A 19,987-nucleotide genomic window follows, 5' to 3' on the forward strand; every position below is an offset into this window, starting at 1 on the left:
AAGCCCTGAGTACCTTCAAAAGTAGTTGAGAGTCTGCTATGAAACGATAAGCACAGTGGAAAGCTGAGTATTTAAACTTGATCATTGTTGATAACCTATCAGAACTTTGACACAAAACACAGTTTGCTCTTCAATAGGGTTTTTTTCTCGAATTATCTGGAAAATTACCTCAGATTTCTATGACATTTTGACTGTGTTCATACAGCCCCAATATGAATGCATAGTTGTGCTTAATATTCAAAGATATCACTGATGGTGAAATTAACCTATATGCAGCTGAAAGGACCAAGGCAAGATTCATAGTTCTGGTCACATCGCGAACACAGAAAAGGTTGTCCTTTACTGCATTGTCAAGCTTAAGGTTTTCAGCCTATTTTCTCTTTTGCCTCCTTGTTCCTAGCTCTTTATAAAGCCTTTCCTTGAAGAGAGCCACTCCTTTCTTAAATGCTCCATCTCTAGACTGTAAGCTCCTTGTAACATGTCTACCAACTCTGTTGTATTATACTCCTCCAAGTGCTTACTATAGTGCTCTGCACACAGTAAGCACTCAGTAAATATCCTTGATTAATTGATTAATTAGTAGTGCACCAAACTGGTCTATCCTTAGCAATTGACTCCTGGTTATCAGTTGGGATACAACATTGCCTGAGGCTTTCGTTTAACTGTGTTCTTAAAATGTTTCCTCTGCCCTCCTTGCTTTCAGTTTCCCAATTTCAGCTCTACTTACATCATGTCCCACCCAATGTAGTTGTGCTAAAGATAAGTATACCTTCAACACTAAAAAACTATGTTCCAGAATATCATTCATCATGAGATTATCATTCCACAGCATTTGCAACAGTGAACATGCTTTTTGGCTTGTAAGGTTCTTTTTCTCCTCCATCTGAACAGTATCCCAACAAAATCTTTAGTTTGACCCAATACTGTTCCTCCCAAAGTATAAAGAAAAACTGTTTCTAAGAGAGCAGATACCGTGACAGCCATTTGCAAATGGATTAGTGAAAATGGCATTTAAACAGATAGACAGCATCTGCTATTCAGGTGTTAGTTTTCTACTTGCCAGTAACTAGAAGCATCCAACCCACATGGGAAAATTTGTCACGGTTCTTGGAGTGAAAAAGAGGAAAAAAATACCTACCATCACTAATCTCCTCCACAAGAAGCTTTGCGCTGTGTGATTGTTCCAAAGCAATCATTCCCTATTCCCTGGGGAACAAGATATTTTGCTTTATGCACAAATGGGATGGATGTTGGTGGTGGCATTTTTCAGGTTTAGAATTCAGTGCTATAGCTCTACTAGTTCATAATTAAAGGGTTAGGATAGTGCAAATTATAGAAGCAGAGATGGAATGTACAAAATTCCTACCATTAAAATTGAGTTTTGCTTATTAGGCTATTTTACAGGATAACTTTTGCACAGCATTTTGTATGGCATTCATTCTATCTTCTTATTTAGTATTACTTAGATGATTGTTTTTTTTTTGTCATAATGGATGTATAAAATGAAAATTAAATAACATATAACACAAAATACCATTCAAATGTAGATTGAAATTAAAATTAGAAAAGTTTCATTTAAATTTAAATGCAGGTTACAGTGTAGATTAAATTAAAATCTACACTATGAACTCCTCCTTCCTCCAGATTGTAACCTCCCTGTGGAGAAGCAGCATGGCTTGGTGGAAACAGTACAGCTTTGGAAGCCAGAGGTCGTGGGTTCTAATCCCACCTCTGCCACTTGTCAGCTGTGTGACTTTAGGCAAGTCACTTAACTACTCTGTGCCTCCATTACCTCATTGGTAAAATGGGCAATAAGACTGTGAACCCCACATGGTACAACCTGATTACCTTGTATCTACCCCAGTACTTAGAACTGTGTTTGGCACATAGTAAGTGATTAATAAATACCATCATCAAGGAACATTCTACCAACTCTGATGTATTGCACTCTCCCGAGCACTTAGAATGTACTCTGCATACTGTAAATGCTCAATGAATACTTCTCAGTGATTGATTGAGGTGAGAAAAAAAAGCAAAAGGGAGAGAGAGAGAGAGATGTTATGCAATGCCGTGGTGATCCTACAGTGAAATGCTTGGTGCCTAAAATAAGGTCTTGTCTTGTCTTATGCCAACTAGTCATCTCAGACCCATAGTGATGCCATGGACACATCTCTCCCAGAACTCCCCACCTCCATATGCAATCGTTCTGGTAGAGTATCCATAGAATTTTCTTGGTAAAAATACAGAAGTAGTTTACCATTGCTTGAATCTCCACCCTCAAATCTTTCCCATGCCACTGTTGCCCAGCACAGGTGAGTTTTGACTTGTAGCAGAGATTGCCTTCCACTCGCTAGCCATTGCCCAAGCTAGGAATGGAAAGGGTATGCCTTTGCTTGACTCTCCCTCCTGTAGTTGAGACTGGTAGAGTACAGGAAACTCTCCAGGAGTGACCCTGAGAGGGGAGGATAAGGTAGATGCTGCATAGTATCCCCTCTCATCTTGAGTCACCTATGAAGGATACCTAAAAATCTCTTCAGTGTTTGGGTGGGAGTCATCATATGCAGCCAAAAGGGGAGCATTCGAGGTCCAATGTAAAGAAACCAGGCTGGATTTAGTGAATTGGTCATTACAGCTCTTTCATTCCCAATTATTACACAACCGCTTATTCTCAGGACCCATCTGTCAACTCTCAGATTCCCCTCTGGCAATGGAGAGATGGTCTCTGTTAAACAATAGAGCGTTTCCAAACACAAGCCTAGATTTAGTTTTTCCCCAACCCATGCTCTGAGATTAAGAGCTCCCCCGCTGGCCTCCCACCAAGTTTCTTTGCTACTCAATGGTGTCCTTTTAAAAAGTCCAGATATCTGCCTCAGCCTCCACCTCTCTACTGTTATTGTCATTATGGTATTTGTTAAAGCACTTACTCTGCATCAAGCACTGTTCTATGCACTGGGGTATATACAAGTTAATCAGTGAGGACACAGTCCCTATCCAACATGGGGCTCACAGTCTAAGTAAGAGAGAGAACAGGGATTGAATTTCCATTTTACAGATGAGGAAACCTAAGCACAGAGACATTAAGCGACTTGTCCAAGGTCACACAGCAGACAAGTGTCGGAGCAGGATTAGAAGCCAGGTCCTCTGACTCCCAGGCCTGTGCTCTTTCCACTAGGCCATGGAGCTCCTTCACCCTCAAACTTCTCTAAAAGGGGTCCAGACTATCCCTCATTACCACAAGAGGCCATGACTGGGACATCAAATAGTGTAGCCCCGGGAGTAGAGCAACAGTGACTGTGCCAACCAGCATCTCCAGTCTGTCTCCAAAAGAGAAACACAACCCTCTTGCAACTCAGGAGTCAGAGTCCTTTTGTCCATGAAAGGGAAGAAGTGAACCCAACAAGTGCCAATGGGCCTGGTCTCTTATGACTGTAAATATGTTGGAGGAAGCTAACTCCCTTCAGCTTTGAGATTGAGCTGGATAAATTCACAACAAATATGCTGCCTTTATTTCTCCACTTCCAGGAGATTAAAAAGGAAATTGTTTTCCACACCCATCTTCATATTTTTCCTTGTTTTATTGTCTCTTTTAAGATGTTACTTAATATAAATGACTGGATTCTCTCTTTTTGGGAGAAAGTGGACTTTTAAGAAAACTGGCAGCATAAACCTACTTCCATTACACATCTGTTTGCTGTTCAAAATTCTTTGAACTCATTTATTTCTTAAACCATTTTTAACTGTCATAACTCTCAGATTACAGAAATTTTGGACATTCTGATTGATATGTGTATTGCCATAACTGTTGCTTTGTTTTTCTCATTGTGGCCTGAGCCACAGTTACCATTACATCTATCCAGCACTTAAAACAGTGCTTTGCACATAGTAAGCACTTAACCAATACCATCATCATCATTACCATTACCTTCCACTACTCTTTTTCTCACTTTCCATGGTCTTGAAATTTTCCTTTCTTTCTGATATTTAGATCTACACATATATTTAGGAGCAAGACTTATTCTGACTGTTGAGCTCTGGTTTCTGGACTGTATTCTTCTTTCAGATCAGTCACCAAACCCATACTTAAGGATAGCATGGGTTTATCCGATACTTACCTTATGTGTTGGTCTACTAATATTGGAGCTAGGGCACTAATTCCACCAGAGCTAAAAGGGCCACAGCTGCCCTTATGCTCAGACTGGGGATGACCCCATTCATTTTGCCTCCATGGTCTCTGACTGGAGGTATCATCTCAGAAGTAGACGCAGAAGTATAATCACAGAGGATGCAGAAATATACCAGGGGAGCAGGCTTCCTCTGTGCACCAATGAGCGGACAATGTGGTGAGATACTTCTTTCTGGACATGTTTCTGTGGGGGAATCTTGTGGACTGCATAAAAGGGAAGGGGGGCAAAAATGGTTACAAACAATAGCAGAATGTGTACCAGGGATAGAGGAGAGGGAGGGAAAAAGTAGATGGAGGGTAAAACAGAGAGAAGTGAAAAAACCGAAGATGGGGAAAAAGCAGAGAGAGAGAGCAAAAAGAAAAAATGGGCTGAAAAATCTGAGGAGAGGGAGAAAAAGACAGGGGGCAAGAAGCAGAGTGGCCTAGTGGAAAGAGAACGGGCCTGGGAGTCAGAGGACCTGGGTTCTAATTCTGATTCTGTCAATTGCTTGTTTGTGTGACCATGGGTCTTGAGTGCAAGTCATTTAACTTCTCTGTCCCTCAGTTTCCTCGACTGTAAAATGGGGATTAAATGCTTGTTCTCCCTCCTACTTAGATTATGAGCCCCATGTTGGCCAGGGACTAGGTCCAACCTAATTAACTTCTGTCTACTACAGCACTTAGAACAATATTCAGCACATAGAAAACACTTGACAAATACCATAATTTTTAAAAAAAAGAAACAGAGAGGAAAAGCAACAATACATTCCTCTCAGGTCTAAGTCTCACTTCTCTCTGTCTCTGTTTCTCTCTCTTCACTCTATTGCTCTTCTCAGTCTATCTTTTTGTCCTCTTTCGACTCCTTGAACAAGGCATCTACCCCTCTGGTAATGGCCCTGACTTTCTGGCGTCATCTCTCTCTTTTCAGCTCTTGTCCACTCCTCTTATCTGGGGTTGTCATTCATCCAGTTTTCAGCCAGTCTGTTTGTGGAGGTTTAATTAGGAAAGGAAAGTTCAATGTTCTTGGAGGGGAAGGAGCATCAGTGGCAACCCTATCCTCACCCTCAGGCTCAAAATCCAAAGTTGGCATCCAGGGTTAACTCTGTATCATGTGATAATTGTCCCACTAAGTTTCCATGTCATAGCTAGTCTGGCTACAGAAGTCTGTAAGTTACAATTGAACATAAAGGCACAATACCCATGTCATTTTCTTCACATATGTAAATAATTTTTTCCAATTTGTGGAGGATAATCTGAGCTGCATTAAAATAATATCTAAGAAGGGCGTTTATTTTTCATTCATTTTTAAACCTTGAATAAACCTCAAAAGGATCATAAATTGATGGTCTTTTTGTGGACCCATAGCTTGATAGCTGGCCATAAATATCCCAAAATATGTATATTCATATAGATATGGGTAGAGGACATCTGTTATACTTACACAGGTCAAGAGTAGATTGCTCTGAAGAAGGCCAGAAAATGGGAGAAATGTTACCTGATTTTATAAGATGGCAGCAAGATATAAAAGGTGAGGTGAGATTAGAAACAAACTCAAGGGAACAAGTGCATTAATCAGCTTTTTATGAGGGTCTATCAATCTATGTCCTCCCCACAAGTTTACCAACACACAACAACTTGCTGATTTATAGACTCATGTTTCATTTCTTTCATTCTCCAGTAGGGATAGGGTGTGGCCTTTCCCTCTACAGAAAATCAGCTGGTAAGTGGGGGCTTGGAAAAGCAATGGCTTTAATGGCTCCTGTGAAGCCAAATGGGTGGCAGATACACTTCTGTCATTTTCTATTCAGAAATGGGACCGTGTGCTCAGACCAGACTCTTTATCTTGTCAGGTTTCAGAATTTATGATGTCTGCAGCCATTATGGGCAAAGAGGAAAAAAAAAAGAAATGAGATTATAGCCCTAATGGTAGCAGCTTTGAATGAGCATAGTTTTTTAGGAAGCTATATCGTGTTTTTTGTTGCCTGATCTGATCATGAAATAATTTATACTTAAGACAAAGTAGTAAGAAATGTATTTACTTTATCGAAATCTTTGACCTTCCTCTTTCAACTTAAAGGGTCAATGCTTTAATGACCCACTCAGTTAACCAGTGGTATTTACTGAGTGCCTACTTTGCACAAAGTATTGTACTAAGTGCTTGGGAGAGTACAACAGAAGCAAAATACACTTCCCCTGGTCCTTAATAAGCTCACAGTGTAAGGGCAGAGATAGACCTTTCAATAGTATTTATTGAGCGCTTACTATGTGCAGAGCACTGTACTAAGCGCTTGGAATGAACAAGTTGGCAACAGATAGAGACAGTCCCTGCCGTTTGACAGGCTTACAGTCTAATCGGGGGAGACAGACAGACAAGAACAATGGCAATAGAGTCAAGGGGAAGAACATCTCGTAGAAACAACGGCAACTAAATAGAATCAAGGTGATGTACATTTCATTAACAAAATAAATAGGGTAATGAAAATATATACAGTTGAGCAGACGAGTACAGTGCTGAGGGGATGGGAAGGGAGAGGGGGAGGAGCAGAGGGAAATGGGGGGAAAAGAGGGGTAAGCTGCGGGGAGGTGAAGGGGGGGTGGTAGAGGGAGTAGAGGGAGAAGGGGAGCTCAGTCTGGGAAGGCCTCTTGGAGGAGGTGAGTTTTAAGTAGGGTTTTGAAGAGGGGAAGAGAATTAGTTTGGCGGAGGTGAGGAGGGAGGGCGTTCCAGGACCGCAGGAGGACATGGCCCAGGGGTCGACGGCGGGATAGGCGAGACTGAGGGACGGTGAGGAGGTGGGCGGCAGAGGAGCGGAGCGTGCGGGGTGGGCAGTAGAAAGAGAGAAGGGAGGAGAGGTAGGAAGGGGCAAGGTGACGTAGAGCCTTGAAGCCTAGAGTGAGGAGTTTTTGTTTGGAGCGGAGGTTGATAGGCAACCACTGGAGGTGTTTAAGAAGGGGAGTGACATGCCCAGATAGACAAAACTATCAATAGTGTAAGAGCATATAATGGAAGTAATTCAGCTATATCAGTTTGAAATAGCAGAATAAGTAAATATCCAAATGAAAATCCAAAGAAATATAGAGATGCACAGAAGGGCTAAGTTGAGGAGTGAAAGAGAATAAAGTACTAAGGGTGACCATTGGGTGGTCGTAACAAGGGTGTTGTGTTTTATCTGGGGATGGCTTTTGAGAGGAGTTGGGATTTCAGGAGGACCTTGGTAATGGAAGGAGTTGTGATCTGTTGGATTTAAGGGGAAACAGTGTTCATGATGGTGACCAGGATTGCCACCTAAATGTAAATTCAAGGACGGTCAATGACAATGGACTAAAATATAGATTTCATTGTCCTTCATTAAGGGCAGGCACCATACTCAGGTGTTACCTAGAGGAATCCCATTTGCCTTGCACTGCAGCCTATTGGTCATGCCTCTTGAAACATATGCCAACTTCCCTGTGGAAGCCCAGTCCCTCAGGGTGTTCGGGGAAAGAGCAGAAAAAAACCCTGTTTTCAGAAGGGCAGGAAAGGGAGCCCTGTCCTCCCTGGCTAAACAGCAGTAGTGTTACTCCCAGTTCCCAGGAACAAAGGAAAGGAGCTTTGGATAGCGGACAGCACTCTGGAGATGCCTGGCCACATTTGGCTAAAAGGCAATCAATTTCATACCCTTGCTCCAATTCTTGAGTGCAAGGGGTGTCTCTCCGCTAGTGGTCCAATAGGAGTATGATGGATACGTGCCCCATCACCCAACACACTCTTTCAGCCACAGCTGCTTTGGAGACAACTGGCGCCATGGTCATGATCTTTATGGGCTGGACACTCATTGTATCACTGAGTTGCCCAGGAGGGAGCCAGAAGGCATAATGAGGAGTACAAATAAACCCCCTCCTCTCCACTCCACCACAAACACCCTACTGGCCTACTGGCCTACCGTTTGTCTCCCCTTCCCCAAAACGATTTGGGTCCAGGAAATGAATGGGGCCTGCAGGGTGGAGGCTCTGAGGAGGGATCCAACCAGGAGGTAGCTGTAACCCAGCCAGATATCCCCTCTTATCCCTTCCCCCTTTCCACTTCCCACTTTCCCTCTCAGAGTGGATCCAGAGGAGTAGGCAAAAGGATAAGATGGATTGGCCTGGTCCTGTCTCAAGGCCTGGATTGTGGCTCTGGAATGGCCAGGCCATAGGTCACCTGGAGATCCAGTCAACAGATGGACAAAATTGATTTTAAAATTGTGAGAGCAGGCAGATCAATCAATGATACTTATTGAGAGCTTACTGCATACAGACCACTGTACTAAGCACTTGGGAAGGTAGTCGATCATATTATTGAGTGCTTACTGTATGCAGAGAACTGTACTAAATCCTGGGGAGGCTACAATATAACAGACACATTCCCTGCCCACAACAAGCTTACAGTATAGAGGGTACAATACAACAGCACTGGTAGACAAGATCCCTGCACACAAGGAGCATACAGTCTAGTAGGGGTAAACAGTAACTGGAACAATGATAAAACAAGTAATAGTACAAGTGTCAGCATGAAAAAGCTGAATAGTTTAATATACAAATGAATATACATATGAAATAATTGAATAAAAATGTATATGTATCAAAATACATAACTGATAAGGGTGGCCGTTGGGATGACACCGCTCAGGGCTTTGGAAATTAATCAGAGACTTGTCCTGAAGCTGAAACTGTCATCCAAGTATTATATACCAAGAGCTTGGGCCTCACGGGTAGTTGTTTGGGTGGAGAAGAAGAGGAAGACCTGGAAATATTGTGGAAGTAGAATCTTCAATGTGCTCCGTTCCCCCTCCTAGCCATTGCCCTGTAACAGAGTGGCAGATTTCAGTGGCAGGGTGAATGGTTGAACTGAAAGAACATGAAGAGTTAAAGTTTGCAGGCTTCTGGTATAGGGAGGGTGGTGCCCTGAATACTGTCAGTAGATCAAAAGTGAAGAACATTTCAGATGCCCTCCTCAAGAGTATTTATAAAGACTTAGATGTGCTGCTTTGGGGAATGACACCTTCTTAAATCTTTCTATTCTTAGTCATCAAAGTATGCTTACTGGTTAATGAGATATTGATGTTTTATGCAACTGGCAATATAATGCTCCCCTTTTTTTAATGGCATTTGTAAAGTGCTTAAGCGCTGGAGATGGATACAAGATAATCACACTGAACACAGACCCTGCCTCGCATAGGCTGTGCAGTCTTAACCCCGTTTTACAGATGAGGTAACTGAGGTGCAGATAAATTAAGGGACTTGTCCAAGGTCACTCAGCAAACAAGGGACATAGCAAGGATTAGAAACCAGGCCCTCTGACTCCCAGCCTGAGCTATTTCCACCAGGCCATACTGCTTCTCCCTTTGTGGAAAATGCAAGAATTACCTTGGGTTGTAACATGACACAGCTGTGAACCCACTTGGAGTTGTAACTAAGAAGCAGCATGGCCTAGTGGAAAGAGCCCAGGACTGGAGTCTGGGAACCTGGGTTCTAATCCCAGCTTTACCACTTGTTGGCTGTGACCTTGGGTAAGTCACACAACTTCTCTGTGCCTCAGTTACCTCATCTGTAAAATGGAGATTAAGACTACAAACCCTATGTGGGAAAGGGACTGTGTCCAACCTGATTATCTTGTATCTACTCCAGCTCTTAGTACAGTGCCTGGCACACAAGAGAAAAAAATCAATGAAGGTTCAGAATTGCCTAGCCTCTTTGGTCCCTTCGCCTAAAGGCCTTTATTGCCTAAGGAACAGGGGTTTTAGGGATCAATTACCCAAAAAAGTCCCTGCACTATCCCCATTATGTTGCCACTGAGGGACTCAAAGATTTAGGAGCATGTTTTCAGAAGTTGATTGTCAAGAATGATCTCTATCTTGTTTCTTTTCTGTTTTCCCTACCCTCATGGGTGAAGTTCACCATCGATGATGTTATTTTTAAATACCAAGGAAAAACAGCTACTATATTATGTTTCAAAAAGTAAGTCTTTTTTGTCTATTCACTTCATTAAAAATAGCAGTCCAGCCTCTGAGATAAAAGTATGGATTAAACAAACCCCAGAGGCAAAAATTTTGGTAGTAATTCAGGAATGAATTCAAGTCAAATAAATCTAGAGTATTAAAAATTTAAGCTCTAAGTCACTTCAAATGATAGTAAATACTCTATGAAACAGGACAAGCTACTTATTAATTTAGAGTCAAATGTAGCATAGTAATTCAGTAAGTGGGTAAATTACATAACAACTTCAAAACAATGACATTACACCTTGCAGTTTTGACTAAAGAATTTCGATGGAGTGCCTTCAGATGCCCTAAATATTGTGCATGAATCAGAATCTACCTTCAAAGCCTTACTGAAGGCACATCTCCTCCAAAAGGCCTTCCCTGCCCTAGCCTCCCTTTCTTCTTCTCCCACTCCCTTCTGTGTCGCCCTTACTTGCTTCCTTTGTTCATCCCCCCATCCCAGCCCCACAGCACTTATGTACATGTCTTTCATTTATTTATGTATATTAATGTCTTTTCTCCCCCTCTAGACTGTAAGATCACCGTGGGAAGGGAATGTGTCTGTTTACTGTTGTATTGTACTCTCCCAAGAGCTTAGTACTGTGCTCTGCACACAGTAAGCATTCAATAAATAAAATTGAATGAATTGAATGAATGAATCTAGAACTCCATAACTACCTGTGCTATATATAATAATAATAATAATAATGTTGGTATTTGTTAAGCGCTTGCTATGTGCAGAGCACTGTTCTAAGCACTGGGGTAGATACAGGGTAATCAGGTTGTCCCATGTGAGGCTCACAGTTAATCCCCATTTTACAGATGAGGTAACTGAGGCATAGAGAAGGTAAGTGACTTGCCCACAGTCACACAGCTGACAAGTGGCAGAGCGGGGAGTCGAACCCATGACCTATGAGTCCAAAGCCCAGGATCTTTCCACTGAGCCAAGCTGCCATGCTGCTTCCCCATTATATATAATGGAAAGAAAAAGTTGTCCAATTTCAATGAATTTAATGACCTGTGACTCTTTTGTTGCCTATGGCGAATAAATCTTTCATTGTTAATCTACAGTTCTACTTGAACTTCCCTAGGCACACCTTACACAAACACTGTCTTTTGAGGGGGAAGAAAAATCTACATAGTTAAAATTCTGATTGGGATTTTTTTGTATTCAATCAGATTCCAAGCCAGCATGGCCTAGTGGAAAGAAGACATGCCTGAGAATCAGGGAACTTGGGTTCTAATCCCAGCTCTGCCACAGGCCTGCTGTGAAACTTTGGGCAAGTCATTTAACTTATCTGTTCCTCAGTTTCCTTATCTGTAATATGGGGATTCAATATCTGTTCTACTTCCTACTTAGACTGTGAGCCAAAAGTGGAACAGGGACCATATCTGACCTGATTATCCTGTATCTATCCCAGTGCTTGACACACAGTAAGTGCTCAACAAACATTGTTATTATTAAAAATATTTTTTCTGCTTTCTACCCCATGAAATCATAATTATTTAAGCAAATTATTGGCTTGATGTAGACTTGCTTTCATATATTGAGCAGTAATTCAGTAGTACTAAGCACTGGGGTAGATACAAGACAATCATGTTAAACACAATCAGTCAATGGTATTTATTGAGTACTTCCTGTGTGCACAGCACTGTACTAAGTGCTTGGGAGAGCACAATATAACAGAGTTGGTAGACATATTCCCTGTCCACAACAAATTTACCATCTAGAATACTGTAAGAATCCCTGCCCAATATGGGGATCACAGTCTATGAGGGGAGGATGAAGAGATAATCTCCATTTTGCACATCAGGAAACTGAGGCACAGAGAAATAAATTGACTTATCCATGGTCACACAACAGGCAAGAGGCTGAGCTGGAATTAGAGTCCAGCTAATCCTAATTAGTATTAGAGCCCACTCTAATCCTCTGATTCCCAATTCTCCAGTCCTGTGCCCATTACAGAATTGGTCTGATTAAGGCTGCCAGGAGACTCATGGTATGTCCTAGCCTTGATTCCTCCCAGGAATAAGCCCTAAAGTTATGCAATATATAAACAGACTAATTGTTCTTGGATTTGACCTGGTGGGGCACTAAGTATGGGCTTCTGAAACTGCAAATCTCTCTCCAGAGCAGGGTTGGGGGAGGAAGGAGATCCCTTTTCATCTTCAGTTCTGGGATTGAAAGTTTAATTGGCTATTTCAGGCCCCTTTCAGGCAGAAATACTACTTTGGATAATCACTGGATCTGAATCTGTTCCCTAATCAATATCAGCAAGCTTTGCTGCAGAAGCGGTGATTCACTTGTTACTGACAGATGTGGTTGTTGGATTCTAAATACAGCAGACAAGGCAAGAGTGACAACTGTGTCTTCTGAACCACTTGAACCAATTTACTCAACCACAGAAAGATAGGTGCATAGAGTGGTTTGCCTTCAAAATCACATGATATGTTTAAAAAAGAATATTTGAGGATTCCTTTAATCAATGGTATTTATTGAGCACTTATTGTGTGTAATGCATTGTACTAAGCATTAGGGAGGATACGACAGAGTTGGTAGACACAATCCCTGCCCTCAAGGAGCTTACAATCTGGAGGAATTTGTCAATCAGGGAAACAATTCTTATCCCCAGGGACATATTGCTTAAGATAAAATTTTGCAAGAGCTGGGGCAGTAGAGGTGTGTGAGTGAGTCATGAGGAGAGGGAAGGGATTCTGGAAGAGATTCATATAGGATTAGATCTTCACAACTTCCAAACAAGCAATCTTTCAGAGACCTAACTAAAAATGCCTCCCATAGGTTTTGTGAAGGTATGTGTTTTCTTCTTTCACTATCAAATAGAAATGACATACTATATTGTGACGGTTTTGTTCTTGTGAAATCTCAGGTTAAGGAAAACTCATGCTGTAGTACTCACCCCTTCCAAAACCACTCACCTGCACACAAGCAGTTTCTTCAATAATGTGGCACATTAAGCCCAATAGGCTTGTGTTAGCAGAAGACCATTCCCTTATCATGGTCTAGCCCTAATAATGCTTCAGTCAGTCAATTGTATTTATTGAGCACTTACTGTATGCAGAGCACTGTACTAAGTGCTTGGGAGAGTACAATATAACAGACACACTCCCTTCCCACAACAAGCTTTCAGTCTAGAGAGGGAATGTCCATAATGTTTAGCATTTATCTTGCCACATTTGCATGTGGAATAACTTCACTTCGGAGTTGCCTTAATATTACTGAGCAGAATTATCCCTTCAGCAATGGGAAGGCGAGTACTACTGCAATCTTCAGAGCCTGTGGCATACCCAAGTAGAGGAGCAGTTAACTTTCCCTTGTCACTCGTCTCAAACCCTGCACAATCAGGTCCAGGGTTTTCATCCCAGCTCCACCATAGGCCTTCCCAGACTGAGCCCCCCTTTCCCTCTGCTCCTTCTCCCCTTCCCTCCCCCCACTCTTTCCCCTTCCCCTCTCCTCAGCACTGTGCTCATTTGTATATATTATTTATTACCCTATTTATTTTGTTAGAGGTGTATATCTCCTTGATTCTATTTATCTTGATGATGTTGTCTTGTTTTGTTCTGTTTTGCTTTGCTGTCTGTCTCCCCCTTTTAGACTGTGAGCCCGTTACTGGGCAGGGATTGTCTCTATCTGTTGCCAAATTGTACATTCCAAGTGCTTAGTACAGTGCTCTGCACATAGTAAGCACTCAATAAATACTACTGAATGAATGAATATGCCTGCTGTGTGACTATGGACAAGTCTCTTCACTGTGCCTCAGTTACCTCATCTGAAAAACTGGGGATTAAGAATGTGAGCCCCACATGGGACAGGAACTCAGTCCAACCTGATTAGCTTGTATCTACTCTACAGTACTTGTATGTACTACAGGCAGTTCAGTGCCTAGCACATAGTAAGTGCTTAACAAATACTATTTAAAAAAAACAAATTGGAAAAGTGATAGCTGTTCCCTAGTTCTCTCAGAGAGTTTATACAGTTTTCAAAACTGTCCATTTTTTGAACCATACCAATTTTCTAAAATCATCATGCCCCATTTAATCTCCATATCCAAACTACCTTCTCATGATACACAAATTGACGACCTTAACACCACCCTCTCTACTGAACTCAACTCAGTAGCTCCCTTATCCCTTCGGCAATCTCATACCATTAACCCACAGCCCTAGATCACCTTTACAGCAGGTTTCCATCACCTCCTGGGCATGATCTGCAGAACACAGCTGTTAGAAATCCAGATATCAAGTAAACCTAGTCCATCTCAAATTCATCCTTACCTGCACTACTATACCCTCTCCTCTGACAGACAACACCATTTCTCCATCCTTATCAACTCCCATTCCCATTAACCTTGGCAGTTATTTCAGAGATTTAACTCCCTTCTCAAGTCCCATGCTCCCTTCCCCCAAGCAATTTTTGCTACCTAAAATCTCTCCTGCTCCTCTCCAGGCCCTCTCTCCTCCTGCCCCTTCTTCAAGCCTCCCATCTTTTCAAGCAGCATCCTAAGAGAAAATCTCCTGCTTCCTCTCAAAAATCCACCCCATCCACTTGCACTTCTAACCCCATCACTTCACTCATTAGCAAAACACTTGCCCCCTCCCTTCCTCCCTCTCTGACTGTTCACTCTCCAATAGCTTCTTGCCCACTGCTTTCAAACTTGCTCATGAATCCCCTATCCTAAAAAAAATCCTTGCTTGACCCCCTCATCTCCCTCCTACCATTCCTCTCCCAACTCCATGAGTAAGTCATCTACACTTGCTGCCTCCACTTCTTCTCCAATTCTCTCCTTGACTCCATCCATTCTGGTATCGACCCCCTTCACTCCACCAAAACTGCCCTCTCAATGGTCTCAATGATCTCCTTACCAAATCCAATGGCCTCTACTCCATTTTAATCCTCCTTGACCTCTCAGCTGCCTTTGACACTCTCACACCCCCATCTCCTGGAAACACTTCATTCTTCTAATGCCTCTTACTCAATGTACCTTGATTTTGTGTTTCTTACCACCAAACCCTTGCCCACATCCAGCCTCTGGCCTGGAACTCCCTCCCACTTCATATTGTGGTGAGCCCCCAAAAGCTGCCTTTCTAGTGACTGTGATCTTGTGAACAACAAGTGAGAGACTTTGTGAAGACACTGATGGGCTTTACTTGAGGACAGGTGATTATGGGCTTGTGGGAGCATAGCATGGAGGGAGGCATGGCTTTCTTTCCCTGTTTTACCTGGTAATGGGCCTGGACCAATCAATGACTGCCATTTAAAACCCCAGCTATGATGCCTAAGGGAGAGAAAAGACAGTCAAAGGTACTTGGAGGTATGCAGAGAGAAGTAAGAATTGGAGCAGCAGAAGGCAGTAGAAAGGAGAAGCATTGTCAAATGGGCTGCTTTGACCCCAGACTGATATTGGACCCTTGGGTGCTATGCCGTCTCCCCCATCCTAAAAAAAAAACCCTCTCTCGACCCCACTTCCCCTTCCAGTTATCGCCCTATCTCCCTACTACCCTTCCTTTCCAAAATCCTAGAACGAGTCATCTACAATCGCTGCTTAGAATTCCTTAACTCCCATTCTCTCTTGGACCCCTTCCAATATGGCTTCCGTCCCCTCCACTCATCCGAGACTGCTCTCTCTAAGGTCACCCGTGACCTCCTTCTTGCCAAATCCAATGGCTCCTACTCCATTCTAATCCTCCTTGACCTCTCTGCTGCCTTTGACACTGTCGACCATCCCCTCCTCCTCCGCACCTTATCTCACCTTGGCTTCACGGACTCCGTCCTCTCCTGGTTCTCCTCTTATCTCTCTGGCCGGTCATTCTCGGGCTCCTTCGCAGGCGCCTCCTCCCCCTCCCATCCTTTAACTGTTGGAGGTCCTCAAGGGTCAGTTCTTGGCCCTCTTCTGTTCTCCATTTACACTCACTCCCTTGGTGAATTCATTCACTCTCACGGCTTTGTCTACCATCTCTACACAGATGACACGCAGATCTATATCTCTGCCGCTGTCCTCTCCCCTCCCTTCAGGCTCGCATCTCCTCCTGCCTCCAGGATGTCTCCAGCTGGATGTCGGCCCGCCACCTAAAACTCAACATGAGCAAGACTGAGCTCCTCATCTTCCCTCCCAAGTCCGGTCCTCTCCCAGACTTCCCTATCACCATAGATGGCACGACCATCCTTCCCGTCCCCCAGGCCCCACAATCTCGGTGTCATCGTTCACCCCACACATCCTATCCGTTACCAAGACCTGCCGGTTTCACCTTTACAATATCGCCAAAATCCGCCCTTTCTTCTCCACCCAAACGGCTACCTTACTGCTACATGCTCTTGTTATATCCCGGCTAGACTACTGTGTCAGCCTTCTCTCTGATCTCCTTTCCTCCTCTCTTGCCCCGCTCCAGTCTATTCTTCACTCCGCTGCCCAGCTCATCTTCCTGCAGAAACGATCTGGGCATGTCACTCCCCTTCTTAAACAACTCCAGTGGTTGCCTATCAACCTCCGCTCCAAACAAAAACTCCTCACTCTAGGCTTCAAGGCTCTACATCACCTTGCCCCTTCCTACCTCTGCTCCCTTCTCTCTTTCTACTGCCCACCCCGCACGCTCTGCTCCTCTGTCGCCCACCACCTCACCGTCCCTCCATCTCGCGTATCCTGCCATCGACCCCTGGGCCACGTCTTCCCGCGGTCCTGGAATGCCCTCCCTCCTCACCTCCGCCAAACTAATTCTCTTCCCCTCTTCAAAACCCTACTTAAAACTCACCTCCTCCAAGAGGCCTTCCCAGACTAAGCTCCCCTTCTCCCTCTACTCCCTCTACCGCCCCCCCTTCACCTCTCTGCAGCTTAACCCTCTTTTCCCCCCATTTCCCTCTGCTCCTCCCTCTCTCCCTTCCCATCTCCTCAGCACTGTACTCGTCTGCTCAACTGTATATATTTACATTACCCTATTTATTTTGTTAATGAAATGTACATCATATACATTGATTCTATTTAGTTGCCATTGTTTCTACGAGATGTTCTTCCCCTTGACTATTTATTGCCATTGTTCTTGTCTGTCTGTCTCCCCCGATTAGACTGTAAGCCCATCAAACGGCAGGGACTGTCTCTATCTGTTGCCGACTTGTTCATTCCAAGTGCTTAGTACAGTGCTCTGCACACAGTAAGCGCTCAATAAATACTATTGAATGAATGGAGTAAGTGTGTGTATGTGTCACTCCCTTGCATGTTGGTAAAACTATGTAAAAAAGCTTTTCACAGTAATCTTGATGATTAGAGGTGTGGTTTGACTTCGACTATGGGTCACTGAGGCTCCCCTGATCCAGTAGGGTCCTGGTTGGTATGAATCAATGGGCTCACGACCCATATCTGACTGACCATCTCTCTCCCCACCTTCAAAGCCTTATCAAAATCACAACTCCTTCAAGAGCCCTTCCCTGAGCAGGCCCTCAATTCCCTCCCTACTCCCTCTCCCTTCTACTTCTCCCTCAGACTTGGATTTTTAGCCTTTATTCACCCCGCCCCAATCCCCACAGAAATGTATGTATATATCTGTAATTTATTTTAGTGAACGTCTTCCCCTCTAGATTATAAACTAGAGAAAATATCTAACAACTCTGGACTACTGTACTCTCCCAAAGCTAGACACAGTGTTTTGCACATAGTAAGCACTCACATTGACTTCCCTGCCCCAGAGAATAGTTTTGCATTGGGAAGACTATACCTCAGCTGATCTTACATACTACTGCTTCACTTAATGTTGTTTGGAAAGGCCTAAAAAATGACAATGGAAAATGAATTAAACAAATGCAGACTAATGGAGTTGTAGTTGCCAGAAAATATGCAATAGAAGTGCATCTATGACTTGATAAAGAACAGTATATGCTATTCTTTTAGATTCCAGATCAAATTATTTTCCATTACCATAAATGAAATATGGTGAGTGCAGAGCTTGAATTCTCTCCTTTAAGTGCTTTGATACATAGAGGAATTTAAAGAATTCTCCTATCAACTCTGTTAACTCAAATTATCTTTGCTTTCAAATTTACAAACGATAAGTCATTATTTAATTCCTTTGATTTTTTTTTCTTCTGTAGCCATTCAATGTGTGGATAATTAATGAAACTGGGAGGTCATTTTAATTATGCATAGTTTCCACCGGGCTTTGAAAAACTCTCAAGGAACTGAGGGAAGCATTCAAAGTGAATCATTCTACTTATCAGCTAAACTGGTAACCTTATGGTCCTCCTCTTCTAATGCTACAGCAGGGTGTCTGCTGAAGATAGAGTAAGGAATGACCTTTCCCATTTTGAGAAGTCAGAGTATATCACTGTTTTGCCATTTGGAAAGAGTTACCACCTGGTATTAAAAAGGCTCTCGTACAAGATCCAAGCTCTATCCTCAGAGAGCTCTACAGAGGCTGTAAAGAATCCATTCAGACTCCTTCATATGAAATGTTAACATCACAACAGCCATAATGCCAGAAGATTAAGCATTGAAGTGATTCCCGCTCTGGAATCCCAGATGTAGTGCCACTACTGGTGCATGGAAAATGCCAAGTGACAGTAAAATGACAAAATGTTGGAATTCAAAAGGAACTCAAGACCCAGGAAAATAGAAAAGTACCTCTGTCTCTCAACAATGTAATTCTACAAGAAGCTTTTCCTGTCTCATCAATCTATCAATGGCATTTATTGAGCACTCGTAGTATGCAGAACACTGTACTAGGCACTTGGGAGAGTATAATTCAACAGGATTAGTGGACACACTCCCTGCCAAATTTAAATGATTCACTTTGAATGCTTCCCTCAGTTTCTTGTGAATTTTTCAAATCCGGTGGAAGCTATGCATAATTAAAATGACCTCCCAGCTTCATTAATTATCCACACACTGAATGGCTACAGAAGAAAAAAAAATCAAAGCAATTAAATAATGACTTATCTTTTGTAAATTTGAAAACAAAGATAATTTGACTTAACAGAGTTGATAGAAATAAATGGCATTTATTGAGCACTCAATGTGCAGAGCATGGTACTAGGCACTTGGAAGAGTATAATTCACCCGGATTAGTGGACACACTCCCTGCCCACAACAAGCCTATGGTCTAGAGAGGGGACAGACCTTAAAAAAATACATAGTTCATAGATAATGTACTTAAGTGCTGTGGGGTGATAAAGATTGCAGGGTAATGTTTGAAAGATTTCATTAAAAATGAATTTTTACAAAACTTCTCCCCCCAAATTTGATTCTAAGGATTGTGAATTTGTCATTTAAGATTTCTGTACTCATGCATCTTTATGGGAAGTCATATGTGTATATGTTGGTGTAGGACCATATATTCATATATACACCCTGAGTTTGAAATTAACCAGCCCAACTGCTTGTCCAAGAGGGAAAGACTGTCAGTATAATAATTACTATTATAAGCAGTTGCTATGTGCCAGCCACTGTACTAAGCTCTGGGGTAGATATAAGATCATCAGGTTGGACTCAGTCCCTGTCCCACGTGGGGCTCACAGTCTCGATTCCCATTTTACAGATGAAGTAACTGAGGCACAGAGAAGTGAATTGACTTCTCTAAGGTCAGGTAGCAGACAAGTGGCAGATCGGGATTAGAACCTATGACCTTCTGATTCCCAGGCCCGTGCTCTATCCACTAGGACTTGCTTCTTCTCCAGTAGACTCTCCTGGTGGAATATTCCAATCTCGTCTGTCCCCTCCTATTTCTCCAGCACCCAGACTGAAATTTACCAGCACTTCTGCTTAGGAATTGGAGTTCTGATCTCATCCATACTGCTAGTGTCCTGTTCAGTATCTGCTGGTATTGTTAA

At 42.8% G+C, this 19,987-nt stretch overlaps 1 non-coding gene across 1 annotated transcript; it reads right to left on the reverse strand.

The window, feature by feature from the left end:
* Positions 1 to 2,322: 2,322 nt before the first annotated feature.
* LOC114807289 lies at positions 2,323 to 2,462 on the reverse strand. Its single transcript, XR_003755340.1, has one exon. It is a non-coding gene; the product is annotated as a small nucleolar RNA SNORA7 (small nucleolar RNA).
* Positions 2,463 to 19,987: the final 17,525 nt, after the last annotated feature.

This window comes from Ornithorhynchus anatinus, chromosome X1, assembly GCF_004115215.2.
Source record: "Ornithorhynchus anatinus isolate Pmale09 chromosome X1, mOrnAna1.pri.v4, whole genome shotgun sequence".
Taxonomy (NCBI): domain Eukaryota; kingdom Metazoa; phylum Chordata; class Mammalia; order Monotremata; family Ornithorhynchidae; genus Ornithorhynchus; species Ornithorhynchus anatinus.